Genomic DNA, 15108 nt, shown 5'->3' on the forward strand with positions numbered 1-15108 from the left:
CCAGATGGTTTCAAGAATCCTTTCCATCTATTTTATCACACAAGGTAAAGGCCACAAAGCATGTCAGACTATGCTTACTGAAGGGCTACCAGCATAAAAGATAACAACAAAAGACATATAATAACTAAGAAATAAGACTTCTGGGAAGGTTATAGGGGGAAAATGTTCTTAATTACGCTTAAATTATCAGATGCATCTTTCAAATTTTATGGTAAGGAGATTTAAAAAAAGAGAATTATTTCCCCCAAAGACTAGATTTTTTTAAAAAAGCCTGGTTGCTATTATTAAGAAATTGAGGATCAAAACAATTATCTATAAAGTATGTGAATGTATATTTCATTCAAAATTATGCAGCCAATAACAAAAGTTACAGTGGATAGAGTGACTATCCTGGAGTCAAGAGGAGCCGAGTTAAAATTTGGCTTCAAACACTTACTAGTGGGGTGACCCTAGGCAAGTCATTTAATCCTGTTTGCCCCAGTTTCCTCATTTGTAAAATGAACTGGAGAAGGAAATGGCAAACCAGTCCAGTATTTTTGCCAAGAAAACCTCAAATGGGGTCAGAAAAAGTTGGAAACAATGAATCAAATAAACAATAGCAGCTGCAGTAAGACTTTTGGAGTATAACTTTCAATATGGGCTCATGATGAAGTAACAGATATGTATAGTTGAAGAAAACCATCAATCAATAGGATCATAAATTTAAAGCAGGAAAACAGAGCTTCAAAGGTCACCTAATCCTGCTACCTCATTTTACAGATGAGAAATCTGAGGTCCAAGAAGGCTGTAATTTGCCTAATGTCACAGATGTAATCAACATTTGAGGCAGGATCTGAATTAGCGTGCTTTCCATTCTACCATGACACCTTTTTTGTTTAACCAACAAGTATTTATTAAGTACCTACTACTATGCACTAAGCATCAGGCTAAGCACAGGAGTACAAATATGAGACTGAAATAGTCCTTGAACTCAAGAAACTCGGATTTCTCAAGAGGAGGCAATATATTCACAGATAAATAAATACAGGACATATGTAAAAGGAATATAATGTGAAGGGGGAGAATGGTACTAAGGAAAAGGGAAGTCAGGAAAAGACTTCTCAAAGTTAGCATTTGAGCTGAGTCTTGAAGGAAAATAGGGTTCTAAGACTTGCAAAAGAAAGACTATTACAAGGATGGGGAAATAGTATGTGCAAAGGCATAGGTAGGGAATTGAATACTATGTTTGGGAGACAAACTCCAAAAGGAGACAGCCTAGTTGTAGGAAAGTATGTGTGAAGATAAATTAACCTGGAAAGACAGCCTACAGATTATGAAATACTTGATATGCCAGCAGCTTGTCCATTACCCTAAAAACTTATAGTAAAAAAATAATGCAATTTCTTAAGAATTCAGGCACAGGCAGACTTGCCAATTTTTGCAGAAAATGAAAATTTTTATTTAAATGATTTACAAAGGTAATACTGGTTGTTTAAAATATATGTATATTATATACAATATATAATAAAAATATATCAAGTCATGTTATTAAATGTAATTTATACAACAACCTTCTCCTTTCTAAGGAGGATTCCAGTGATCTGTTAAAAGGTTAATAAAGAATGATGGTCACTACCAACATTCTTATCATCCCAGCCGTATTCAAGGTTTAGAAATTCAGGTTTGAATATTCCAGATCTAAGATGATGCTCTCTTTAAAACGGTATGAAGAAACTGATAAAAATCTTCTACCAGTACTTTTCTTCAAAACAGGTCAGTGAACTGGATTCAAAATAAATTGATGAATTAAGCTTTTTAAAGCATTTTACTAATTTTCAAAAAAAAATTTTTGGAGTGGAGGGATATAAAAAACAGTCTTAGGACTAGTGATTTCATAGATACAGGAACTTCCCATAGAGATACTACACTAATGTAGCTCAGTAGCTCATTTATAACACTGAGTCTTAAATAATTTTCTAAGGCAATAAAAAAGTAATAATAACAACAATAATAGCAGCAGGAATTTATATTGTGGCTACTATGTGCCAAGCATGGTACTGAGAAAGACAGAGAGTTGATTGATTTGTCCATGGTCATACAACCAGTATACATCTAAGGCTGGGTTTGAACTCAGATCTTTGTGAAGTTCCATTCTGTCCTTATAGACAACAAAGGTTTTCCCATAGTCAAAAGGCAGGACTTGAAGCCAAGACACCATGGAGCCAAGGATAGTATTTTTTCAATATGCCATGTTGCCTCACTTCCCAAATCTATAGGTTTTACAAATAACTTCCAGATGATGCAGAAAGTATTCTTTATTGGAAATCCTTCATCTCTTGCAACATCTCTGTATTTTATAACTATTCAAGACCCTCCACTAAGTGAGGCAAAGATATTTTCCCAATCCATTAAAATTTGAATGAGAGCCAATCTAGTTAATAGTTTTAAAATAACTAAGTCATTTAAAATTGTTTTTTCTTTGGCAATAGTTAATATTACAAAACAAGCAATTTACTATCTAATCCTGAATAATACACCAGAAATAGACCTTCTTTAATATAGGAATTTCACAGAAGCAGGTAAAGTTAAAGAAGAGAAAATAGACTGAATTAGAGCCAAGAATATTTTCCATTACACCATGGAAGGGGGATTATAGAGCAAATATTATATTAAAGCAAATGCAGAGTTGGATTCAATTCTACAAAATAGTTATCTAGAATCTATTTTATGCAAATGAGATCAAAAGATAAGAGTCACAGGATACAAGAATGAAAAATGAGGCTTACACAGTATTGCATGCATAGGGGAGATTCATGTGGACACAAATTAACAAGATACAAAGTTCATTATGATAACGATGAAGGAACAATCCCAAGTTCCATGAGAAAAGGGGCCATGAGGGAAGTGAGGATCACTTTTAATTTGGGCTGAGCTCAAACAAGCTTTCATGATGCCTGAGACCTTGAAGGAAAGAATTTCAAAACTAAGAATTATGGAAGGAACATGTTCCAGGCATGGGGATATGCCTAAAGTAAAACAGAGGAAGAATAGACTGAAGGAGATAAAAGAACAGCTAGTAGTCCAGTTTGGCAAGATTATAGTGTCTGAAGGAAGCTAAATTTGGAAATTAAGGGTCTGCCAAGGATCCTTGCATTTATATTATAGTCAACAGAGTCACTGAATTTTCTTGGGTGAAAATTATAATAGCTTCTGTGTTAAGTCCCTTAACCCTGTTTGCCTCAGTTTCCTCATCTGTAAAATCAGTTGGAGAAGGAAATGGCGAACTACCCCAATATTTTTGCCAGGAAAACACCAAGTAGGGGTTACAAAGAGTAAGACAGAATTGAAACAACTGAAGAACAACAAAATGGTTGGGATGATTATTTAGACAACTGTAAAAGATAGAAAGGAGAAGGCAGACAGAGGAACTGAAGAGAACAGTTAGTAAATTTATTATAATAACCACTGATGTGAGAAGTAATAAGGACTTGAAATAAAGTAGTGACAATTTCAATGATGAAGACTGCTAGAATCCACAAGATTGGTTCATTATGGGATGGGAGGGTGGAGAAGTAATGAAAAAGAAGAAAATTATAAATTATCACTTTTCATAATGAAGAAATAAGGTTGATTTCTAGACTCATTAGATTAAACACACCCTAACTGTCAGCACATAAATAAATACTCGAAATTTACTGAAATACAATCTTTGATTCAAGGTAACTTACTAGGATAAAAATAGTATTTCCAGAGTTCTGGTCAATATCATCATTTGTTAATTATTCCCATTCAATTTAGTTCCAGTCTTCAAAATCTGACTTTATTACCAGAGGGCCTAACTAGCCATACCTAAGAAAATACCCTTTTATTTTCCATTTCACATACAGCATCTAATAACATTTTCTTTTAGTAAGCCTCCTTACTAACAGCCATATCTTTTTGTGTGTATGTGTAACAAACAATGTATGTGTATAAACACATACATACACACACACAAACCTGAAATTTAGACTTTCAAAACCTTTGTCTTTCTTCCTTCACTTGCCACATGAAAATGTCTGATTTATGCAGAATGATATCATCTTATTTGCTCCCCCCTTTTCCCCTCAAAGCTAGCCAGCTAATTGTGTAGCACATTTAGCTGTTAAATTATAATTGAAAAAAAAAAATCCATTCAAGGAGAATGGTGGAGTGACAGAGGTCAAGCATAGTCACAATTTATCTAAAATCATTCATTGGTTCCAACTTTAGGATAATTTTTAATATGAAAACATAATATATTGTAGATCTACTCTTTGATAACCAAAATTTAAGCCTTAATTTTTTCTAAGTAATGCTTAAAAAGATCTAACATTATAACAGGGCTAAACTAAAGCTGGGTTGCTTAAATTTTAATAGGGTTGTGGAAAGATAATCTATAAATATGATTAGAGGAAACTCCAAAGTTTGAAGTGTGCAACCCCAAAAAGGAATAAGGAAGAAAGAACAGGTTAACTAATGACATCCAAAAACATCATGTAAATAGATGAGAAGATAGGTTAATTTTTTTTTTCTAGGACTACTAAAACACTTAATTTTAGATCTGGTTACAGAGCTCAACTCTTCCACAAATAAGTTTGGATATTCTTTCTAAAATAAGTACCAAATCAATCAATTATCCAAGGGTATGGGGAGGTACCCTGAGTAACAAAGCAATGACAAAATACTGAGTGCTCACACACAAAAAAAATCCCTTCCAAAGAAGGGAAGGTAACAGATTAGAACTTGACCCTTGTACTTCATTTTATAAGAGTTGAGAGAAACAGAGGAAGTACCTTCAAATTTGCAAAACTTGCAAAAATCTGAAAGTTTTAAAAGTACAAATATTTATGGTCCAGTTAGTTATTTTTCCTGTGTTCAAGAAGTATATATATATATACATTGATGCTTCTTTGTTGTGAATATGGCTGCTTTGCATCTCTCTGACGTATTTAATAATCTATTATAGATGAGGATCACTTTTCCCTCTCTTTACACATCCATACACTCTTTGGGGAATCCTGACATATCAGGTGCATGCTTATGTGAGCCATAACTAGGGCTTTGTAAACCAGAAATTTAGCAGGCACAAATAGCCATGCCCTGAGTGGAAGTGGAGTGGAAGGATAGCATTTTCTCCTTACTCATCTAGCTCATCTGGTAACAAGGGTGGCTCTTGCTCTGCCAGAAGCTAAGAAACCTAAAAATGCTCCTCCCAGTACTCTCCAAATGGACTTAATCTCTATTAACATTTAGTTTCACTAGTTCTACTTCCCCCAGATACAAAAGTTGCTAGTTAAAGCTGACATGTCCATAGACATAAATTTGGAAACAAATGATGAAACTGGACACAGTCTTTGTTCTAATAATACTAGTCCATTTTCTGAATGCCAAAAAGATCAAAGAAAGAAGATCCATATGAACAAAAATATTTAAGAGACCTTTATTAGCACTGACAAAGAACTGGAGGCTGAAATGGTGCCCCAGAACTGGGAAATGGCTGAATAAGTGAATGTGATGGAATATTATATTGTAAGAAATGATAAAGGGAATGGTTTCAGAAGAACCTAGGAAGCCTTAATGAACTAATACAGAATTAAGAAATCATAAATGGAAGAACAAGGTATACAATAAATATCAGTACTATAAAGATAATCCTTAAATCTTAACTCTGAAAACCAAAATGGCCATATTTCCACAGGAGTAATACTTGAACATGTTATATCTCCTAAAGGAGAAGTGAATAACATGAGTGCAGACTGAGCTATACTTAAAAAAAAAAAAAAAAAAAATCATGGCCAATAAGGGAATGTTAACATTTATAACAGAGGATTTTATTTTTCTTGCTGGGCAGAGGGGGGCAGGGCAGGAAGAAAGAGAAGAATTAATCATTAATTTAATTAATTAAAAAATTATATATAAAGAGGAAAAATAAACAATTGTGGGAATGTCTTTTATTAAAAAGAAAATATATGGCATATAAGGCTTTTCCTAAACAAAAAAGGTATACAACCTACCTCTTAAACCCACTCCAGCAAAAAACTAAAAATATTACCAGGTCAAATAACCATCAGGAAATCCACTAAAACCACAGTATGGTCAACATCTATCCCTGAACTACATGAGAAGTAATCTAGATGGTTATGAGGAAAAGGGCCCCTCAAAAATCCAGCACAGGGAAACAAACCAAAGCATCTTGATGATGGATCAATGAGACCTATAATCTGCAAGGTCCTGTATCAGATAGCTGAAGGAGGAGAAGAGAGCTCCCATGAGGTACCTCAGGATGGACAGAAACCCACAGCTCTTAGAAGCAACCACAGTTTTGTCATGGCAGCACCTAAGATTGGAAAACTCAAGGGCTTAATATCCCACTCAGACTAGAAACTCCACAGAGAGTTCTGAACATCACAATTCTGAACTGCAAGGACAGAGGAGGTCTAAAGCTAATATCACAGAAAAATTTAGAAGGCAGAGTGATCATGGGAACTGAGATGACCCAGTTCAAGACCAAGCAAGACTGGCCACCACACATGAAAGGAAAACAAGAAACAAAGCCAGGAACTAATAAGTAAACAAATAACATTGAACACTGCAAAGAATTATTATAAATCCAAAGAAAAACAAAAATGTCTACCAAGCCTATATGAATACATAAAAGAAATTAAAAGTGAAATCAAGTCTCTGAGGGAAAAAAATATCTGGGGAAAAGAAAGAAGCACAGATCAGGACCACATAACAGCTAGCAATTTCTACCACCGATAATGGAAGAAGATAGAGAAAGAGAGAAAAGGAATAGATAGGGAAAACGAGAGGGAGAGCTATAATTGGAAACAACCAACTAGAAAGTCCAATATGGTGTTGAAGTGCTCCTTGACATAGAAGAAGAAACAAAGTGTAGCTTAAAGTTTTCAACTGATGAGAGTAAAATAAGATGAAAAGGACCAAGAGGAAACTGAGTTCTGTTCTGAAGGTTTTAAGAGAAGAAAATGGAAAGCAAAAGCAATTATCCAGAATACAAAGGATAAAGGAATTGCTGAGGAAAAGGTATCAAATGAACCTTATTTTATCTAAATCAGAAAAAAGAGTTGAGTATACATATACACAGAGTAAAATTTAACAAACTCAACAAAGAAACAAACTGGAGATACTGAGGAGGGGATAGATATAGGCAAAACAAAACAAAACTTCAATTTTGTTGTTGATTATGAAGAGCAAGTAAAGGGTTAGGGTTAGGGAAATTTAAAAATTACCCATGACTTGGAGAATGGCTGAGTTAAACTGTGAGATAGTGGGAGAGGAAGAGAGAGAGGTTCATTTGAGAGAGTACTTTCCCAGAAATTTTAATAATTTTAAGAAATAAGCTTAAAAGATTTAAACCTGATCAAAACAATAATCAACAGATTCTCCAGAGCACCTATAATGAAATGTTACCCACTTCCTGAGAAAGAGGTGAAGAATTCAAGGTGCAAAAAGAAAAATATTTTTTCAGATATTACTGAGTGGATTTGTTTTGTATGTCTATGCTTATTTGTTACATTGTTCTTTTTTAAAATTTTTGGACCATTTTTAATGGGGGGGGGGGGAGGATTTGAAGTTCAAGGGGTAGTAACAGTGAAGCAATAGAAACTTTTTTCCTCCTAAATTTACAGAAGAAAAGGAAATTCCAAAGGAAACAAGTAGAAGAATTTTGAATAATATATTTAATTCATTATACACTTCTTTTGAAAAAGCAAGAGGTATGAAATAAATTTAGTTTCACATATAATTCTTTTTTGTGCTCTATTTTGTATATGGAACTGCTCTTTTCTTATGATGGTTGTTAAATTTAAAAAAAAAAAAAAAAAAAAAAAGTACCTGTCAACCCTAAATCTGTGGTCGTATATATCATGCATTGGATGAAATTGTACTAGAAATCTTTTCTCAAAAGTTTTCAAAATCAGCCTGTGTAGAATAATTAGCAAGATAATGGTGCTGCTTACTTATTATAAAGAAGTGGGTACTAGGAGGGAAAAATCTATTCATCAATCTTTTTTTCTCAGTGAGAGAGATGCAAAGTAAGAAACATCCATCCATTGAGAAGAATATAGAATGTTTAAATCAAAATTTAATAGTTTTCTTCTAGGTACCATTTTATTTGACTATTTTCAGGACAGTCAGTTTTACAACTAGGTTTTTAAAAGAATAATATCAAGATAAACATGTAAGCATGAAAAAGTACTTAGGTTTGTACGTAAACAGCCATTGGATAGCATATAGGCTTTATCTCTAGGTAACAGATTTGCTCTTTCTCTTGACTCTCAAATAAAATGATTAACGTTTTAAAGCAATTTTCCTCAGTCTTAAAAAAAAGTCCTAATTATTGGGGGGAAAGTGAGTAAATGACATTGGTTACTTAATTCTTCCTTCCTTAAGTATTTATAAATCCAACACTAAAGCCAAGACCAAAGTGGAGGGAGAATTGATGCAGGATTTTCTTGTTCACAGATGAATGTGTTCTCAATATAGCCTCTGAAGTTGAGCTGCAACAAAGATGGATCTCTGATGCTTGTGCTAGCCTAACAATTAATACTAAGAAAAGGTAGGTGCTTTCACCAGTTAGCACTATTCATATGTTGAACTATTAGTTAAGACAAATGATGTTTTTAATGTTGTGGATCAGTTCACTGATAAGAAGTCTTGAAATTCTCATTTGAATATTACAATAATAAAAATAAGTAACATTTATATAGGATTTTAGGATAAAGCACTTTATACAGATAATCTCAGTTGATCTCAGCAATCCAATGAAGTAGTAGCTATTATGCCCATTTTACACAAAATAAAAATAAAATTTTACACCAAAAAAGGTTTTGAAAATACCTTTGAAAAAGGTATTTGCTTAATACCCCAGAGTTAGTAATTAAACAAAGAATATAAAAATTACCAAGTCCCCAAAACTTCCTGGTTTTATAAGAAGCTTCCCCTGTGAAATTCAGAGTAATAATAAAAGGCTCTCATGAAAGAATAAACTAATACCTCACCTATTCAGAACTTCCCTGGATGACAATTTCAATTACCTAGAACATGATCTAGAAACAGGAAGCCCTCCCCACCCCCCAAAAAAAAAAAAAAGTTGCTAGTCATCAAAGTAGGGACCATGCAATCCCTGAATGCTGGATGCCAAACAGAAGATTTTAAGTTTAATTTTAAAAAGAGAGCATTGCAACAGGCAATCACATTAATATGAAGAGATGATTAGTGACCCATAGCAAAGGAGAGTGGGAAAATTACCAAAGCTAAGATATAGAACATAAAAATCATAGTAGTCCTGGGCCATTTAGTATAAATACATCTTCCATGTACTTCAAAGAGGTCATGAGACATTCCTGTTTTACAGCAAACAAGAAAATAAGTGAAAGGAAGAAAAAAGAATAAGTATATACATCTGTCATGTGCCAGGCACTATGCTACTTAACTTAAATATTATCTCATTCTATTTATCTCTTTTGTTTCAAACAATGTCTATAATTATGACTGGAACTAAATATGAAAAAGGCTAACTGATGTTTGATGTACTTTAATAAATCTATGAAGGATGCATCATTTTAGAAGTTTCTCAACCAAATGGCTAATTCGTTATTTCAACATAGTTCAATCTCAACAATCTAATTACTCCCTGAAGCAATAATGAGAATGTCAATCTATCACAGTGGTGCAATCTTTGTCCATATCCTTCCATACCCCAACAAAGTCTCATTCTGATAACTCATCATTAGTGAATCTGAGTTCTCTTCCAAGTTAGAGCACAGGTTATGTAGCTATTGTAAGACTATAAAGATTTTTGCTAGGGCCTTGTGATGGACTCCAAAGACTGGCCCCCTACATAAGTCTGGGGGAGCTCATTACCAAGGCACCATTAGTAGTAATGATCTTTTTGGTCAAAGCAACTTTCAAAGGTCATGTACTAAGTTTTAGAGGATTTGAAATCATCAAGTAAAAGGAACAAAGTAAATATGGATCCTTGAGGTAATCCTTCTACAAGTTTTTCATAAATAATATCTTTCTGAAAAGTACCAAAGGCCATCTGTGCAACATGAAGGATAAATATCTCTTATCCTTCACTCTTGCTACATTTTCACTTTTCTTTTGTATTCATAAATAAATGTTCTCAATTACATTTTTATGCATTTTTCCCACACCAGTCTTCACTGGAAATGTTTCTGCCTATTTCCAATCATTTCATATGACCTATTTCTAATCATTACCCATTACCTTTGGATCATGTACAATCTTTCTTCTTCTGAGATCATGCAGTTACATAACTTGCCATAGGAGATGACATTTAAAAGTTGGGAATTGTGTGTAAAGGAATAGCTTAGGATCACTGAAAGCCCTGTTAAATTTCCCAAAGGCAATCCAACTTGAGCATCTCCTCCGATTCAATTAGGCCTGTCAGGGTATTGATAGGGCACTGATAAACTAACTGGATGGTGTGGATACTTTAAAATCTCAGCTATCTGGGGAAAAAAAAAACTCAAATCTAAAATGATGTTCACCTTAAACCACCAAACACTTAATCAAAATGTGGTTAATTACGAGAAGTCTCTAATTTTTGTAGGCAATATTTTAACATCATCCACAGGTTATATTTTTAAACAAAGATCAGGAACAGTCTCAAAACATTATCCAAATCAAAGTGACAACAACATATTTGATTCTGAATATATTCTTATCTCCTTAATTTTTTCAACTTGGTAAAGAGCATGAAATAGTCTCTGAAGAAAAGAAAAAATAAAGAGTAAAAAAGTAAAAGTGTCCAAAAACAGAATTTTTCATAATAAATTATCTCTTTTCATCCTTCTTTATATCTAGATTTGGAGAATACAATTAAATGAAGGCAAGGAGAAAAAGTAAAGAAAAGAAAATTTTATCAAGTATCTCAAAAAACCTTTAGTTACTTATGGTTTCAGATAGATAACTTTAAGTTTGGAATAGAGTGGTACAGTGTCAGAAGCCATATATGTAATCCAATCCTCATTTTATAGGAGGAAGCGGAGACCTAAGAGGAATAAATCAATGGCTCATCAGATAAAAGATTTCAATCCAGTCTTCTGTGTACCATGCTGCCACTATTTAGTTATAATGGCTATTTCCAAAGAAAGTTTAAAAACAAACAAACAATAATGGTCACAAAAGAATTAACCTAGTTGAGTGGGAAAGATAAGTCTCGACTGGTAATTACATCAGAAATGAAGGCTTTCAGAAATCGAGATGAATTTCTGTTATGAAGCACACTAAGGCAGTTAGATGACTCAGGGAATATATTCCTGGGCCCAAAGTCAAAATGATTCTTTTTTAGTTCAAATCTAGCCTCAGCCACTTACAAGTTATAATTTGTGTGAATCTGAGCAAATCACTAAATCTTGGGTGCCTCAATTTCTTCATCAATACAATAAGATGATGGAAATGGCAAACTATGCCAGTGTCTGTTTTGTTAAGAAAACTCCAAATGAAATCATGAAGAGAAAGACAACTGAAGAACATCAATACACTAAAAATATAACCAAATGAATAAATGTCTTCTGTTCCCACAAAATTTCCTTCTATTAACCTGAGAGACATATTTCAAACATACAAAAAGAGTAAATTAACTTATAGCTCTAATTTATATGAGATTGTGCTAACAATAACAAAGTAAACCAGTCCTAACAACTAATAATTTATATAATGCTCTAAAATCTATAAAACATTGTTCCCTACAACAACTTCATCATCCACATTTTACAGGTGAGAAAACTAAGAAATATTAAATTCTTAAAAATAAAAATTAAATTATTCATTCTCAGCTACTAAATATCAGAGCCTTCATTGAAACATGGATCTTCTGTCATCTGTCATAGAATGCTTCCTCATAGATATAGCTATACTAACAAGCAGTAGTTTTCCCCTTTTTCAAAATCAGGCACTTGATGTTCAAAAAAAGTTGTGACCTTTCCAGTTTCATATGGTTATTAAGTCAATGGATTCCAATTTTGATGCCTTGAGATTTTTCTATTATTTCAAAGTCCTATAAAGTTTTCCGTTTAATTAATACTGATCCAAATAGTTAAAGATGGCCATGCATTGTGTCAAATCACAGGTGTCATTTGGTTAAGACTAACATCAATGACATAATTGCAGAATAAGGAAACTTTCATTTTCCTGCTCCCAAAAGACCATACATTTTTGAAAAAAAATATAGCTTTAATAATTATAGTTTCCCTCTTTACCTATTCCCATATTGCACATTCCAATAGTTTATATTCAAACTTTTAGGTAACAAGATCCATTTCAAATGGTTCCTGTGACCTCATGCTCCAAAAATAATGAAATTCCATAAGACAGATCACTTAAAATGCATTCTGGATTCAGAGATGTTTATATACATCTGCCGAGACTTCAGAAGGATTCCCCCATTTCCTCTGACTAGAATTTTATAGATTTAAAAACATAATTAAGCTAGACATTCTGAGAAAGTACATTTACATTAATATTAATTAATGCAAACAGCTGCTTCAAAAAGCTAGCCAGATAAACCCGTTTCTTCATCAGGTGTGAAATTCTATTGTTCTGAAGTTATGAGTCATTTAAACTAATGGCTAATTCTGTTAGCAATGAAAAATCTAATATCCATACAGAAATTGCTTCCAAATAATATATGTTCAGTTATACTACAGCTACACCTATACATCAAAACTATAATAAAAGTAGCAAAAATGAATGTCTAGAACTAGATGAGAACAAAAAGACAGTAAGTTTAAGGAAATATAAAATAAAATTTTATAGCCAACTCAGAAACACCAAGGAGACCGTACCATTACAAAATTCAATGATATCTAACATGGTAGGTTTTTTTTTTTTTTTTTAAGTCTAACATAAAAAGCATTTACTACTTAATACCTTAGTACCTTATTTCATTACATTTTCTGTTATTTCATGAAGTTCTCAGTTTTTTAGCCTAGGCATTGTCAGAATAATTATATATCCCAGGTATTACAGTTACTCTTCATGGAACCCCATAATATTATCATCAAGATAACAGTGACTAATCTTCATATAGTACTTAGTTTTGGAAACTGCTTTGCATACATCATAATTTAGGCTTTCAAACAACCGGTTGAGGGTAGGAATGAGAAAGCAGAGGTAAGAAGTGAGCTTTTCTTTCCTTTTAACTTCCTGAAACAAAGCAAAGGTACCTCATGTGATAAAGGAAAGAGTGGGGTAAAGTCAACATTTGGTCTAGGGTGTTTATAGCTTCTCCAGTTCCTTTTCACAGCTGGCAGAAGGCTTACTTTAGGGAGCAGAATGTAAGTTGGATATAATGGCACACCAACAAAGGAAATCGCTAATAGATTTGTGAATTTTGTTGTTATCATATAATAGCACTTAGATACATCTATTAAAAACCAAAACAAACAAACAAAAAAAACCAAACACAGGTAGATGATCCAAATGTTCAGTTACCAAGGACATCAAGAATTGCCTGTCCACACCAATTTTGTTTTTTGTTCATTAAACATATCATCACTTGCAAGCACTAATGTTAAAAACAGAAAAACAGGCTAGTACACAGTGGCTATAAATGCCAAATCAATTTTCAGCAGATAATAAAGTCCATGTTTTACAATCAGCAATGCACTGTTTTACTACCCAAAAATGTAAGCTAATAATATATAGCTCTACTAAATGGAAAATGCAGATATGCTGTTAAAAAAATGGGCTGGCTGTGAGACGATGAATCGTTTCTGCTGGGACCTTCTTAAAGCTATGTGTGCAAGTGTTTTGAAAATATCACATGATGTGGCCATGTGTTAAAAATTACAGCCAGTTAAGTTCTCTGCTAAGAAAAATATGTGGGCAATTTATGAAATGCACTCCAGGATGGAGATGTCTTAAGTAAAACCAGATTTTGAAAACAACCTCCCCTCTCTGCCTTTTTTTTTTTTTTTGAAACTTGAACTTAAAAAAAAAAGTTTCAAGCACATCTGGAGAACAGGACTAAAGAAGGGGTGGTCTGACCTAATAGCAGGCCATCTTCTGAAAGAACAGCATTATTTCAGGGTTACAGTGACTGTGATCACTTATTGTCCTTTTAAGGAAACAGCCCTAAATACTGCCAAAGGCTATAATGAAGTATTTTGTGGGTCAACATATGGTCTTTGATAATACTATACAAAGAGTGATAGATATATAAATATTTCATAAAGTTTAGCGTAAACTACTATACCTGAACACAGCCAAACTCTCAGGGGTAAAACAGTTTCTTTCTTTTAAGCACTAAGGCATAAATATCACCGGGGCGGGAGGGGGGGGGGGGGGGGGGGAGACAATTTTTTAAAAAGATGTTCATTTCCTAAATATAGCAAAATGACCATTAGGAAAATATTTAACTCCACATTTTATCAGATTCACATGGTTCTGGTTTGCCACCTTTGTTTTCTCTAGGTCTATTTTATGTGCATATGATCTTACCAAAAGAGACGTCTACATTTCCTAACTGATCTCTTAACTAGCAAACGCTAAACTATGGCTTTCTGACCTGCCAACATTAAAGGTTTAGGAGCCAGTCACATTGTAACATTGACGACTCTTTGAACAAGTTCAGGTTGCCAACATCTGTTTCCAGGGAACCCTCTTTTTATGAAAGAGATCCTCAATCTGATCTCTGTTACATCATGTTTTAGACAACTAGGAACCAGTTCTGACACCTTAACTACTAAAGATTCTTTGAAATATAAATAATGTAATCTAACAAAAAAGCAATGACATAATATCAGATTACATAAAACATATCCTTTTTAATCTTCTGCACATAATGTGTTTATTTTAAAATCTGCCCCAGATGGCTAATATTGCATATATACACATATATGCATGTACACACATATATATACATAAACTATATACGTAGTCTTTATGTATACACACGCACATATATATACTACGTGTGTATATACACACACATATAAAACACATACACATATATATATATATTAAAGAGCCAAAATATTCTGTGAACAGACTGAGACCCTATAGGATAGTTTTTAAAGTGCAGATGGGTGTCAAAAATAGCCAAGTATCAGATCTGCT

General features: G+C 33.4%; 1 protein-coding gene across 6 annotated transcripts in view; it reads right to left on the reverse strand.

Moving 5' to 3' along the window:
• RUNX1T1 (RUNX1 partner transcriptional co-repressor 1) overlaps positions 1-15108 on the reverse strand; it is a 174899-nt gene that overhangs the window by 107843 nt on the left and 51948 nt on the right. The window lies entirely within an intron of this gene.

Source organism: Antechinus flavipes, chromosome 1, assembly GCF_016432865.1.
Source record: "Antechinus flavipes isolate AdamAnt ecotype Samford, QLD, Australia chromosome 1, AdamAnt_v2, whole genome shotgun sequence".
NCBI lineage: Eukaryota > Metazoa > Chordata > Mammalia > Dasyuromorphia > Dasyuridae > Antechinus > Antechinus flavipes.